The 12903-nt window shown below is 49.6% G+C and overlaps 1 long non-coding RNA gene across 4 annotated transcripts in view; it reads left to right on the forward strand.

Annotated features, from left to right (window-relative positions):
• LOC147035040 (uncharacterized) overlaps positions 1-5342 on the forward strand; it is a 6394-nt gene extending 1052 nt beyond the window's left edge. The window contains exons 1-4 of one of the 4 annotated variants that reach the window (XR_015061148.1): positions 1-575; positions 1049-1166; positions 3589-3676; positions 4272-5342. The exon at positions 1-575 is cut by the window's left edge and continues 1052 nt beyond it. This is a non-coding gene — a long non-coding RNA (uncharacterized LOC147035040). The remainder of the gene's footprint in view (positions 576-1048; positions 1167-3588; positions 3677-4271) is intronic. The other 3 variants (XR_015061156.1, XR_015061160.1, XR_015061151.1) reach the window with 3 other exon arrangements.
• Positions 5343-12903: the final 7561 nt, after the last annotated feature.

The raw sequence follows: 12903 nt of genomic DNA on the forward strand, positions 1-12903 counted from the left end.
GGACTAGGCACTACAACCTGGGAATAAAGAAGATGAGAGTTGAGATGGTAGTAAAGCAGGGGTCTTTTACTCAGTCGGTCATGCCTCTAATAGAATATGATCACTAAATTCGGCACAAAATTAGCGGTCAGCTTGGGCAGAAAAAGGCAAAACAAATACCACTAACCTTTTAAAATGGTAGTTGATCCACCATGAATAAAAGGAGAGTTTACGATTAGAACTTTTATCCTACATCGACAATGCTGGGTTTACAATGGTCCCAAGCCCACAATCAGAAGGAGCCCATAGTGACCAATTATTTTCATTTATTCATTTTAAATACAATTTATTAATTTATCTTTAAGTGTACACATTGCAATGTAATTTAATGCTATCTTTACAAAACATACCACGTATTTGAATGAAAAACAAATGTGTCCAAGAGCCGCGTCCTAAAGGTTTTGTCTTCACCAGAAGAAGAAGAACAACGCGGAGCTCTCTTACAGCCAGCGTTCGCTACGCGAGACGGGGCTAAAAACAAGAAACATACTACCATTTCCTGGCACGTGATGTCACCACAATCCACACTGTTCATGGTGGGTATTCCACTTTGAGTATCACTCGTGCAGAGTGGGAATGCTATAGTTATTTAAGACGACAACTGGATAATTAGTTACACAAATGATCATTTTAGAGACGTTCAGAAATGCAGGCGTAGAGCTGATAAGGATGAAAATGAAGCAAAATGCCTCGTACTGTATCAGCAGCTACTTCATTTACAGTGCTTCTGTTTCGACTTTGACTTGTAAATACTAGCAGAGTACCCACCCTATGGGTGATCTTGTTCCAAGCATGCAACACGTTCTTCTACCGTATACCTTTATTTGGGCGGTGTATAGAAAACTGCCAGCTGTATAGGCAAATTTTATTTTTACCTCCTCTTGCTGACTACCTGTACATATGAGCGATTTGCAAGAAAAAAAATAATCAAATAAAGAATATAGATTCATTAATTACTTCCTCCTCCTCTTCTTCTTCACCGCCCGTGCCACCCGGAACGTCGACGCAGGAGGAGGAGGCCAGACAAGGAACGGATGCTGCAAACATCGAAGTTCAAAACACCTTCCGCTGTGTAAATGAAAAGGCATTTTTGCATCCAGTGATGATTCTCCTTGTAAACGGTCATGGTAAATCACAGCTATTTACAAGTCATTACAGCTCGGCCATTTTACCTCAATATCTCAATCTCAATATCTCTCTCTCTCTCTCTCTCTCTCTCTCTCTCTCTCTCTCTCTCTCTCTCTCTCTCTCTCTCTCTCTCTCTCTCTCTCTCTCTCTCTCTCTCTCTCTCTCTCTCCCTAAGCACCGCCCACACAGACAAAACCAACCATCACTTCTGTTCTCTATGACATCACTGCTGTTTTCCAATTGTGTAAAATTCTAAATATAACATCGCCGCCATGTAGTTGAAAACCTCACCGTGGAATGTAAAGCACCTTCCCCTGTGTTATTCAAAATTGTAATTCAAAACACCTCACTGCACTGGAAAACGTGCGGACAGGAATACTGTACAGTAAATGGTGGAGACTTGTAATACCCTCACCAACCTGGAGGCGGCGCTACACGATACACACTTACAGAGAGAATTTGCACCCCACCCCTCACTACAAGACCACCGATGAAGATTAAAAAAAAAACCACCCCGAAACATTAATTGGGGTCATATTGATCGTCTGTAGCAAGTCTGGATGTAATTGGCCAAGAACTGTAAGAGGAGTAGCGCGACAAACACACACACACACACACACACACACACACACACACACACACACACACACACACACACACACACACACACACACACACACACACACACACACACACACACACACACACACACACACACACACACACAACCACAAACAACACCGGTCCGTGAATTGTAGGAAGGATTGTAAACAAGCCGGTAGGCGACATGGCTGCTCGCTCTAGATGGAAAGCTGGCCGACGCGACTAGCCGATATTCATGTACATGCTATCAATCAATTTAGCACAATAAATATGATTATCACAGCCCTCTTAGTTTGCGCCCAGAAACCTGCCTTGTGAAATTTCAGGCATGCTTCCAGAGTCTCTAACAAATGGCAGCCCTGGTAATTCCATTTTATCTATTCGCTAAAGATTTTATTTTTTTATATGATGCTGTAAGACATTCTCGTTGGGCACAAAAAAAACAGGTCCCTCGGAGGTCCAGTTTCGGAGGTATTGATTTTTTTTGTCCAGTCCACAATAAGTGTACGATGTACGATAAAGTATTTTAGCTGTTGCTAAGCAACGGAGGTGTGCATAGCAACCATTCATTTTTGTGTACATGCTAGCCACATTGTACACATTTCAGCCAAGTTTCATCAAAATCAGACTCTTTCTCTTAGAGATATTCACAATTAACCGTTTCTGAAATGTTCGACATGTACTCGCCCAAAACCTATGTCCTACAAATATTTTTTGTTCGGGCTGCAAATTGGCATGAAGGGAGCGAGATAGATTGCGCACAGAACTCTAAGCTTCGATTTTATTTTTGATATTTTTCGATTTTTTGACCACTTTAAGGGGCCGTTGCTATGCCGTTGCTAGGGCCCGGGGTCCCATATTCGAAAGCACATGATTCCCAGAAATATTGGTCCTACCTACCAAATTTCATTGGAATCGGTTGAGTGGTTTAGCCCCGAGGCATGACCAAAGTTTCGCGGACAGACAGACAGTTGGAAATGTCCAGAATAAGGGTGCTCGAAGAGCAGCCAATAAAACTTATATACAGCTGTGCTGTGTTCCAGACTACTTCTGCGTCGATCTGTATTTTACAATGGTTTCCCAAATGGGGGCCTACAATTTTTTTTTGGTGCCAAGCTCACAAAACGTTAATCTGGCCCTGTTTGTCAGAACAACGAAAGAGAGGGAGAACAAAGACAACCAAAAATACATCGATCGCGGGACAAAGTTCAGACCCCACACACCTGAGTTGGGACCCGGGGTGCGTCCTGTGTTATTATTGCACAAGACGTGTGTTCATACACGTCTTTTTACGACGTGGTAAAGTCCGAGTACTACCCGCACTACATTAGTGTTAATTCATGGTCAAAAAAAAGTGTAAAATAATTTTTTTAAAGGCGTCACCCCTTATGAGGTCATTGACTAATTGAATACTTTTATTCTGCTATTCTTGAGGACGGACATACGTCACAGTCACGTGACTTCGCTTGGTGACGCGACCGCCATGTTGGCAAAAAAGGGAAAACAAACGCAGCACCGGTCGCAGACGCACGTACATCGTCACGTGACTTCGCTTGGTGACGCGACCGCCATGTTGGCAAAAAGGGGAAAACAAACGCAGCATTGGTCGCAGACGCACGAACATCGTGGTTTTACTTGCTCGCAAAGCCAAGTGATTTGTTTTTTTCTGTCGATGTATTTCAGATAAATTGTTGATACATCGTGTTCACCCAAGTGTTTGCAATGTCATATCAACATATAGAACATTTATGAGGTGATGCATCGGCCGGATATCGAGCCAAAATACAGTTAATTGGCCTTGATTGTTGTCCCGACCAGTATCCCGGTGATTCGTGGATCGACAACCCCAAGGAATGGCCGAACGTGCAATACCCGGACGGATACACGTGTCTAGTCAAGACACCAGGTATGTAATTCAATTTTAAACCAAGTTTTAACTGTGTGTTATCAAATATTACTGTACTGGATTGTTAATATATTATTTCAATTATTTTTGAACTCCCGAGCTGACGTGGCTAGTTAGTGATAGTTTTAATTGACCTGCCTTGTCTGTACTGTGTGACGGTGAGTCATCTGTGCGAGTTGTGGGTCACTCACTCACCCAGCCAACAATGTCAATGAATGATTAAAATATTGCTCACATTCATCTCTCTATAATTCCAGCAATCTCTGTGTGTGTGTCTGTCTGTCTGTCTGCGACCGCCGTTTCTCGACAACCCCCGGTCCGATCTAATTGAAACTTGCCAGATATATTGCTGGGGACCTGAGGATGTGCCTTTTCAAGGTTTGATATTAATCGGACAAGCGCTTCCCAAGTTACGGCCATTTATTTGCCGACCAATGACAGGACACGGTGCTATGACGTCACGATTCTTATTTTTTTGCACAATTGACATCACAATTCTTCTTCTTCTTCGTTTGATATGACGTCATAATTGACACTGGGGACCTGAGTATGTGCCTTTTCAAGGTTTGATATCGTTCTTCTTCATCCGTTTCAGCCTGGAGGCCACGCACGTAGGGCACGCATCGACGGGCCCGCACGTACGGCCCGCACCAATGACAGGACACGGTGCTATGACAACACTATTGATGTCACAATTAATTGTTTTGTTTTTTTTTGTTATTTTTTGCATGTACGGGCACACACCTACGGGCATGCGAGAGCAAAGGAGCGGCCTGTGTGGTTGTTTCTGGCACGCGGTTTGAAAGTTTATTATTTTTATTTTTTTTGCACGTACAGCCACACACCTACGGGCATGCACTCGTGTTGTATAAATTCTGTCTTATCCCTGATTTTAATGATGTGAATGACGATGTATATGAGCATTGCCGTATGTGAGTGAGCATGTGTGCCTGTGTGTCTCTCCGTTTTGTAATGATGTAGCAGTGCGTGGCTATTTCTTGTGGCTGCTGAGTTGAAGCGCCTGGGCTGAGGACAAGACTCCGGTGAACTTAAAGGAAAGGCCGACACATTGTCATTGCATTTAGTTTGCAAGTACTAGTCCTATTAATGGCAATCAAGGGCCAAGGCATTAATGTTTTTTGCATGATGTACCATTCCTTAATTGCCCTGGTACTATTTTAATAACTAACCACAGAATATATATTTCTTTTTAATCTCAAGAGTGTTTACACATGAAACAATGAAAAACTACCGTTCACTGGAAGCCCATAATTTTTTTGTCTCTGGTTGGGAGCAGACTGTGCTACACAAAAATGTTGGAGGTAACCATGTTAGAGGCTCTAATATTTGTTTGATCAACCATCAAACTCTAACATTTGATAGAAATTGATGCCACGATTGATGGCTCTAAGCCACAGAAGTCTCCTCTCTGGTTCAATAGCCTGACTTTGTATGAGATAAAAGGAGAGTTCTGAATTTTTTGCCTTGTTATTAGTACAACTGAAAATACAGCAAATTTCGGCATTGTTGTAAATAATAATGTGTAATAAAGGCTACGAAAGAAACAAACTTGTAAGAGGTACGAGTCGAGTGCCGTGCGATAGCGCTAGCGCTACATACACCGCTGCAACGCATGGCAGGGTGATCCGAGCGGACGAGGTACTTTGTTTTCCCCTTCGCCAGCGTTACTATGCGGACATTGCATTATGGGTCGGTGAAGTTCCCGGATGTCCGACCCCGAGAATTTTGACTGCCATTCAGTTCCGTTGCAGCTGATGACACTGTCGTGATTGCCTCTGGATGAGGTATGTCGACTAATGTGTGAAATCATAAAAATACATGGTGTAAAGTCTTTTTTCGAAAATGTGTCGCTGTGTCTGATGTCAATAACTTGAATTGAACACTTCTTTGTGGTGTAAAATAATTTTGGTTGTGTGAGTCCAGAGGGAGGAGAAGGGGTGGGATGGGAATCCAGATAGATGGGGGTGGTGTGGGAATAGAGAGGAGAGGAGTTGGGAGGAGGGAGGTGAAGGGTGTGGTGGGAGGAGGGAGCGGAAGGGTGTGGTGGGAGGAGGGAGCGGAAGGGTGTGGTGGGAGGAGGGAGCGGAAGGGTGTGGTGGGAGGAGGGAGAGGAAGGGTGTGGTGGGAGGAGGGAGGGGAAGGGTGTGGTGGGAGGAGGGAGGGGAAGGGTGTGGTGGGAGGAGGGAGGGGAAGGGTGTGGTGGGAGGAGGGAGGGGAAGGGTGTGGTGGGAGGAGGGAGGGGAAGGGTGTGGTGGGAGGAGGGAGGGGAAGGGTGTGGTGGGAGGAGGGAGGGAAGGGTGTGGTGGGAGGAGGGAGGGAAGGGTGTGGTGGGAGGAGGGAGAAAGGGTGTGGTGGGAGGAGGGAGAAAGGGTGTGGTGGGAGGAGGGAGGGGAAGGTGTGGTGGGAATCCAGTAGAAGTGAGGGTGGGGTGGGGTGGGATGAGGCAGGGAAAGGGGTGAGAGGAGGGAGCTGGCATTGCTGGGAACCTTTGTTCGTGTGTGTATATATATATCGATCTATCTCTTTTTATATATATATATATATATATATATATATATATATATATATATATATATATATATATATATATATATATATATATACATATATATATATATACATCTTCTTCTTCTTCTTTCGTCTGCTCCCGTTAGGGGTCGCCACAGCGGATCATCTGTATGATCTGCATAGTGATTTGGCACATGTTTTACGCCGGATGCCCTTCCTGACGCAACCCTGGTCGCCTCTTATGACACAGGGATATGGTACACCTATTTTAACCGGGGTATACACCGGCCCAGTATACTGGTACTCACTTCGCCGACCTCGGAAGGATGACAGGCTGAGTCAACCCCCTGGTGTATTAATTCATTGGCTCAATGGGGCTTGAACTCAGGACCTCTTGGATCCCAAGCCGCTGCCCTAACCACTGCGCCAACACCAGGCTACACACATGTATATGTATATGTATATATATGTATATATATATATATATATATATATATATATATATATATATATATATATATATATATATATATATATATATATATATATATATATATATATAATATATATATAATATATTGTTGCGGATTTCGCGCCCGCCGGTGTGCTGACGGCCACGTAACTCGAATCGCGGCACGTCGCCCACCGGACGGACAATCCAGTCGTGACCCTCTCGGACTAACGCCGGGAACCAGTCACGGGTGGACCTTTCGGTCTCACCGCGATCGAGCCAATCAGCCCCCGCGTGGGATAGGGTTGCTCGCCAAATTCGACCTACCTAAGTACCCACGCGGAGGGTAGACCGGGCGATCGCACCTCGCCGCAGGTCGACTTCGGACACGGGCCACTTAAGCGACCCGTTCCGTACTATCGGGATAACCGAGCGGTGTTATCGTCGACCTCGACGGTTCGATTAATTATCGGGCGTATTCAGCCCACTACCAACCCTTTACGTGAAGCAAGATGAGGATTCAAAGAAAGAAATGACGAAGCGAAGCGGGAAACAGTTCAGCACAAAGCACATTTATTCGCGACGAACGGAAAGCACACACATTCAATTCCACCAAAAGCACACAGAAAAGACACAATGCAATTTACACAAAAGCAAATGTAAAAGCGAGGACACAATGCAGAGCTAATACCGACTACCGAGCACACGGCAACACTTATACAATTTTACTTCACAGACGGCGCCGACAACACATACCCAAAACCAAGGAAAGAATACCCTCAAGGATGAGGCGGGCCTGAGGCCGAGACCGGGTCGGGCCTACCCGTCTGGTGATGAGACGCGGAGCGGCGATGGTGCCTCAACTCCGCGGGCCTTGCGGGCAGTGTCTGGTAGGGGGTGGGAAAGGGGCCCCCTTGGTCGCACTATCTCAGCGCGGGGGGAAACAGGAGGGGGTTGCTGATGCTCGGGGTATAGAGGATTTTTATTGCCCCGCAACGAGCGTCTCCACCTCGGCCAGGTCGCGCTGTCGGCCTCCCTGGGGTGCAGCTCCCTGCACGACGCGAGCACCCCCTCGTCTGCCCTCGCCGCCTCTCCACAGCTCCGTCCCCTCCGTTCCGACTCCAACGCACACGACGACCAGCTCCTTCTTGCCAACTCCACCGCCCGCGAAGTCTTAACTCTCTGTTCTCGACTCTCCTACTCTCTGGACTGACGAACACGGGTCGCTTTTTATCAGCCCCGTAGCTTCGCCCTCTCATCTTTGACCCCCTCCCTTCGACCTTTCACCTCGCTCCCCATTGGCCCGAGAAAAAGTGGGCGTGAATGCTTTTTGATCCATAAATTTGCATATATCGATCGCCCTCCAACGCCCTGGAGGCGGGGCCAAATCGCCCCTCGCTCACCGATTGGACGGCAAAAAGTGGGCGTGTGTCGTTTTTGATCCGTTTTTGAAGCACAAAATCCGTGATTTTGTACACGCTGTTCGGCGCGCGCCCTGCACGAGTCCAACGCCGGTACCCACAGGCGGCGCAAGAACGGTGGCGATGCGACGGTTGCGAGGTGTGACGTGAAGGTCGTGGCGGTTGTGGTGAAGCGGCGTTGTGGTTGGTGGTTGATGTTGTGGTTGTGGTGGTAATCATGGCGGTTGGTCCAAAATAAAGATAGCAAAAGAAAAACGGCTATCCTGAAGAGTCGCAGCACGCATGAATGACATGTATTCCCACTAGACAACGGGTTTGGGCCTAACTACACATGTACTTACCGAAATACCTCACCTAAGGGACCTGAATGGTGGTTTGCGAATTTGGTAACCACAACACTACCCCCTCCCCTTTTTACAGACTCGTCCCGAGTCGTCAAATTTTCGTGTGCCATCATGTGTAGTTTTCCCCTAGTACATTTTACCTACGGATCCCTGAGTGCGACATTCATGGTTTTCGTGTCCCCAAAATAAATAACCTGAGGGCTGCGTAACTATCTAAACAAACTCACTCACACGGACGACTTAAATAAAATTGCCGGCGCTAGACAGACATGCCGGGGGGCGCACTCATATTTACAGTACATCTTAACCTTAACTTACAAATTTTACACTAAACCATGGCCCAGGATCACTGAACTCTGCAAAAGAAAACAGTTAGCAGGGAGCCAGGCTGCTCGCATGCAGTCTCTGGCTCAAAACAATGCAGGTGACAGGGAACGTGGCTGGCTGCTCACATGCAGTCCAAGGCCTTCCTTTTTGAACTGAACGCAGTGAACCACAACGGTGCATGGGCTGCACAAACGCAGTCTCCGTGCCAGCTCAAGTGGCACACGCAATGAGCACAACAAATGGATGGGTGAATGGATGGACGCAAATACGGTGCACGGGCCGCCACTGCAGGCCCGTGTTGTAGCTGCCAACAGGGCAGTTCTCGCAGCTTGCAAACTGTTGCCTTGCGGATCCTGGCGCACATGGAAATGAACAGGGGGGGGGGCAGAGCAAAAATTGTACGGGGCTGGTGAACATGGGCAGTGGGCATGGCATGGCAAAGGTGAGCAGGCAAACACAGCCCGCAGAAGAAGGCCGCTGCAGGCAAACACAGCCGGCAGATGAACTGGCCGGCACAGGCCTTGAGGAAAAACAGCCAGCCGATGAACTGGCCGGCACAGGCCTTGCAGCACAGCAGCTGCAGACGATCCAGCCGGCACAGGCCTTGCAGCACAGCAGCTGCAGATGAAGTTGGCCAGCCTTTGCCGTTCAGTGGAGGTTGGTGGAGGTGCTGGCCACTTGGAAGGCGGGCTCGGACCTACCTACCTGTCTCCCTCCCAACCTATTGCCTTTGCCTGTCACTGTACATACCCACTCCCTTAATTTGTCAAACCCCAATTTAGCCCCAACTTATTTTTTTGTTGTTTTTATTTTTACTTCCCTACTATAAATCGTCCCCTAACCCCCTTTATCGTCTTTGTTCGGCTAACCTATTCTGTCACCTAGCCTACTCCCAACCCCTACGTTCCCTTCCCGGAGGGGAATAAGGGAGAGCTAACGTCCTGTGCTGAGGCCCAACTCAAGCCTCAGAATGGCCTCCCCAGAGTTCGGCGATCTTAACCAAAGTGGGTCCAGCGGCCCACAACGAGAGCGAGGGGATGGATGGTGCGGAGGGGTACACTTCCTAATCTATCCTAACCATTTAACTGTTAAACTACCCCGGGGCTTTCAACAAGCGCCTCTCGCTTAAACTATTGGTTCTAACAACCCAGATTCCCGTCGCCTGTGTTGGTGTCCTCACAATTTCGGGCCTCGCCCCCCAATTTTCTCTCCGTGCCCTCACACGGTCTCATGGCTGGGACACGTGGCTCTCTTTGGCAGGCACGACCCTCTGCCGAATCTCCCGCTATGGCACCCCCGGGCACTACACTGCCTCCGAGCCTACCAGCTCCCTAACACCGGGGAGTGGCCCCCATGGCACCTCCCCTGAAACGCACACGTGGCAGGCCGGCCTCCCGGGCCCCTTTCCGAGGGTCACCCGTGCCCACAACACTGCCCACGCGGCTAATGGCGCCCCGGGCCCCCGCACCAAGCAGGCGCACCCGTGCCCACTACGCTATCCCGGCCCCCCATGGGCCCATGGCCTACCGCGGCCGACGAGCCTGGTGCCCGGGGTACCCACTCAGCGATACTCACCTTTCGCAGCCACGCTCCCAAGCCCGTCAACAGGGCTCCTGCACCCCTCCAAATGGGTCTCGAGCCTACATCCCCACCAACGGCAAAACGACCTCCATTTTCAATTTGACTAACCCAGCTAACTCAATCTACACTGACCCCGGGGTCCCTTGGGCGGGAGTCACTCCTCCCCCCAATCACTCATCGCACCATGCATTCCCATTCGCTCCACACACACAGACCCGCTGGCCTCACTCACTCACCAAGCACATGCCTCCACCTCATAACTCACCAACAACTCTTCAACACACACACCACCGAACTCTGCCATCCTTCTATCTACATCCCCAAACTAACTCGTGCTCCCACGTCGTCCCTTAAACTACAGCACGTTCCTTTTAACACTACGTAGCTAAGCTACGTCCCCTCTACACATTCACAAGTCTGTCACTGTCTCCTAACTCAAAAAATCATTTTATTTCCCAACCTAAATCTGGCTACATCCCTCTACCTAATCCATTCCACGGACTCCATGAGGACTTACCCCTGCCCCATGAAGTCGGTCGAGCTAAGCTAACCCTTCCCCCTAACTAGTTTCCATCCTGTGCCCAGGTCAAGGGGGTCTTCCACCCCTTGCCCAGGAATCCTGTGCACCCGAAAGTGAGGCTTGTTTTTTTTTTTTTTTTTTTTTCATGCGCAGCACCTGCGCGGCAACTCGCGCACTTTGCACCTGCCCGTGACGCCATGCAGCTGCACGTGTTCCTCGTCCCTCCTTGGACGGCACCATCCGGCAGAGATACCCCTCCTGCCGGATTCCAACCCCACGTGCAGCCATGACGTCACCGTGCGCAAAAAAAAAAAAAACACAAGCCCCACGTCTCGAGGGGTTCCCCACGCGAACACATGTGCTTTGCCCGTTGGAGCTTAACACACACGATCGCGTGGAGAACCCGTCCGGTCCAAATCCGTTATCCTGCCTAAACTTTGTCCATCCGCGGGATCGGCAAATCCACCGCGTGCGTTTCCGGACCGGGACTTCACTGTCGCAAGCGAGCACGTGGCGGTCTCGTGCGTTGCACAGCACGAAGCGCGTGCTCACTGCTGGGTGAACCCGGCACGGTCCCCGAAATAGCTACAGCCGCTACTCGGCTTTCTCTCCTCTGTCGCCGTCTCCGTCTCCATTCCACACACGCATACCTGCGTGTTACGACGCTCACAGTCCATTCCATCACATTCACCCCGGGAGACGCGGCTGCGTGCTCCCGCATGCCAACCGACATCTCCCTCACATACCGCTCTCTCACACACACGGTCTCCCTTGCATACGGCCGTTCACTCACGCGTGCCTCACTACTCACACAAACCATACTACTCACACGCGGGGGCACTCAACCGCTGTGCCTCATCCACACACCGTGCCTCACTCATAGTGGCCGTTTCATCCACACACACGGCCTCACTCACACACGGTGCCTCACCCACACACGGCGTGCTGGGAAGCACGTACTCCGGCACCATCGCCACCACACCACTCACACACGGGGTCGCTTCCACACACGTGGACGCACTCACACCTTGCACCACACACACAGGGACAACCACACTGGGGATTCGTGTCCCCACAAGGGTCTCCGGGGCCTCTATACCCCCAAGCTCTCCGTGCACCTGTCCACAGCACTCGTCCCCCCAACCTCGCAAAGCACGACCGAACTCACCTGGTCGTGACTCACCTCAAGGGGGCATACTCCCTCCCCTCGTTCCTGGAGGAGGCCATCCAGGTGCTCGCACTGGGTCTCTACCCAGTCCTCCAGCTCACCCCCATTATCCTCCACTACCTCCGTGTGTGTGTGTGCGTCACTTACCCCATCTTCCTCGTGTAGTCTTTCCTCTATTTTTTCTGTCTCCCGTGTCTCTGCCAACTCTTCACCCCTTACCTCCCTTGTCTCAACTATTATTTCCGTTGTCGTCATTTCGTGTCTCGTCTCACACGTTTTGGTCTCCCCATTTAATTTTTCCCTTTTGGTCACCGTCGATTCCTCTGTCACGACCCTCGCCCAACACGCCCCCTGAATTATTTTTTTACCCGCCTCCACCGCCGGCCTGTCAGCCGTTGCACCCCCTTCCAGCTCGTTTGCTCCCACACGTGGAGTCGCTATTCCCAGCTCCCTGGTCACGGCCTTCATGCCCGCCTGCAGGCATCGGCCCATGTTCTGCGTCTCACCCCGTAGTTCTTTCATTTCTTTTTTCATTTGCTGTGTATTCGCATCCATCGTCGTTTTCACTTCATTTGTATTTGTATCCATCTTTTGTGTATTCGCATCCATCTTTTCGTTTATTTGTTTGGTCATGCCTTTCATTTTGTTTTTCATTTCATGCGCATTCGTTTCCATTTGCTTGTTCATTGCCGCCAGCATGGCGAATAGCTGGGCTATGTCGGGTGCGCTTGAGTGAGCCGTTTCGGCAGGGATCGGGGAAGGGTTTTGGTGGAGAGGGGGGGGGGGGAGGTGTCATACACTGCGGCCGCTGCCGCACCCATTTCGGGCTGTGGGTTCAGTTGGGCGAGTCCGTGTTCCTGCACAATCAACATTTCCTGCTCGGGGA

The sequence above is a fragment of the Eptatretus burgeri genome, chromosome 1 (genome assembly GCF_056783735.1).
Source record: "Eptatretus burgeri isolate ZD-2024b chromosome 1, Ebu_testis_v1, whole genome shotgun sequence".
In the NCBI taxonomy this organism is placed as follows: Eukaryota; Metazoa; Chordata; class Myxini; order Myxiniformes; family Myxinidae; genus Eptatretus; species Eptatretus burgeri.